The sequence below is a fragment of the Oncorhynchus keta genome, chromosome 10 (assembly GCF_023373465.1).
Source record: "Oncorhynchus keta strain PuntledgeMale-10-30-2019 chromosome 10, Oket_V2, whole genome shotgun sequence".
Classification (NCBI taxonomy): Eukaryota; Metazoa; Chordata; class Actinopteri; order Salmoniformes; family Salmonidae; genus Oncorhynchus; species Oncorhynchus keta.
In genome coordinates, this window is record NC_068430.1 from 81,922,985 (window position 1) to 81,925,484 (window position 2,500).

At 36.4% G+C, this 2,500-nt stretch overlaps 1 long non-coding RNA gene across 1 annotated transcript in view; it reads right to left on the reverse strand.

The window, feature by feature from the left end:
* Positions 1-1,967: 1,967 nt before the first annotated feature.
* Positions 1,968-2,500, reverse strand: part of LOC127932557 (uncharacterized) — a 1,894-nt gene continuing 1,361 nt past the window's right edge. Inside the window, exon 2 of the long non-coding RNA XR_008145951.1 lies at positions 1,968-2,500. This exon is cut by the window's right edge and continues 985 nt beyond it. This is a non-coding gene — a long non-coding RNA (uncharacterized LOC127932557).

Below are 2,500 nucleotides of genomic sequence, written 5' to 3' on the forward strand. Positions count from 1 at the left end.
TCTTAGAGAGACACCTCTCAGTGTGAACCACATGGAGTTAGAAAATAACTATTTAGCTCTCCTCCCCACACCCCCTTTCTGTTAGAGCGCGCCCCTCTCTCTTCCCCCCTCTCTCTGTACTCTCACGATAGAGAGAGAGACAGAGAGAGAGGTCTTCAACCAGACAACCACTTTAAGTATAGGCTCTTTTAAGACAATGTGTACATCCCAAATGAATGAGGACAGAAATCATTAGAGAAGGGATCTCAGGGTGGACACTCACCATGGTCTAGGCCTCAACACATTCAGGTTCGACAAAACTAGACCTGCACATCATGCTATCATGGATCTATATGATTCACATCACTGTGTGAATGTGGATGTCTTTACAAAAGGTTAGCAACACACAGACACATGCAAACACACACACACACATACATATACATGTACACACACACACATACATATACATGTACACACACACAGACACATGCAAACACACACACACATACATATACATGTACACACACACAGACACATGCAAACACACACACACATACATATACATGTACACACACACAGACACATGCAAAAACAAACACACACACACACACACACACACACACACACACACACACACACACAGTGTGGTAAGAAGACATCTACAGGTTATTTGTAACAACGTTTTATTGTGGCTAAAGCTACCGAAACATACCCACTCCCTCTCTCACTCTCACACACACACACACACACACACACACACACACACACACACACACACACACACACACACACACACACACACACACACACACACACACACACACACACACACACACACACACACACACACACTACAGAGTACACAGTCAAGTACAACACTAAGTGCTTACATTCAGAACGGTGTTGATAAAGGACATGAAAATGGTACGTTCTCTAAAAGTATAAAATACACAACGACAGCTGACCTGGTCACAAGGCCGTTTTAAGTTATATTCTACAATGTTCTGATGGGGAACGACAGCTGACCTGGTCACAAGGCAGTTTTAAGTTATATTCTACAAGAACCAAGAGCAATAAATCAATAATTTAAAAGTAAAAAAACTGGATGTACCAATCCTGGATAGCCCTTTAAGTTAGGTTTTGGGTTGGGTAAGCTGATCCTAGATCTGTGCCTAAGGACCTCTACAATGGCAGAACTGTACAGTAATTTACTGTATTCTGATCCTAGATCTGTGCCTAAGGACCTCTACAATGGCAGAACTGTACAGTACATTGTTACTACTTTATTCCTAAATCTATACAACTATTGAAACCACTTTAACCCAACACCTAGCAACCTCTTGGCATGACGGCTAATTTGTTAGGTTTTAACAGGCTAATTTGTTAGGTTTTAACAGGCTAATTTGTTAGGTTTTAACAGGCTAATTTGTTAGGTTTTAACAGGCTAATTTGTTAGGTTTTAACAGGCTAATTTGTTAGGTTTCAACAGGCTAATTTGTTAGGTTTTAACAGGCTAATTTGTTAGGTTTTAACAGGCTAATTTGTTAGGTTTCAACAGGCTAATTTGTTAGGTTTCAACAGGCTAATTTGTTAGGTTTCAACAGGCTAATTTGTTAGGTTTTAACAGGCTAATTTGTTAGGTTTTAACAGGCTAATTTGTTAGGTTTTAACAGGCTAATTTGTTAGGTTTTAACAGTTGCTTTACCCAGGTTTATTTCCTCCTGATTCTGGAAATCTTACCACTGGGATTTCTGAAATCCTGTTGATAAAAGCTGTTTTTGGACAGAAGCACTGCAAATGATCGCAACAAATCTTATGCCATCTCATTATATACATAGAGGTTGCCATGGTAACACTTTAAAATGACTAGCATGAATAAACCTTTTAACGATTTATAAACGATTTACATTTATATTTCTAAACATTTATAAGAATGTGTAAATATTACCAGCCTTCCATTCGTAAAAAATGTACAACATTTATAATAATTTATAAACATGTATATTCATTTATAAAGACTTATTCTTAAATGTTATTAATAAAGTGTTAAAGATCAATAACACATTAACAGTATAACAGTCCATTAGGTCACAACTAACACATGTCTTCACATAATGTTTTTCTAAATCCCTCTGGATTTAATCGTGTAGAAAAGTCACCATATCTTGTGCTCTTGGTAATAAATATGACTATAAATCACATTCATGTAAAGGAAGAAAGCTTCTGTTCATCACGTTTATGGTTTCATCCAAGTGGTGGAAAATAGTACCTTTCTTTTGTGGTTGTGAAATTGGATGACATAAATATCATATAGATTCCTATTGGATGACATAAATATCATATAGATTCCTATTGGATGACATAAATATCATATAGATTCCTATTGGATGACATAAATATCATATAGATTCCTATTGGATGACATAAATATCATATAGATTCCTATTGGATGACATAAATATCATATAGATTCCTATTGGATGACATAAACATCATATAGATTCCTATTGGATGACAT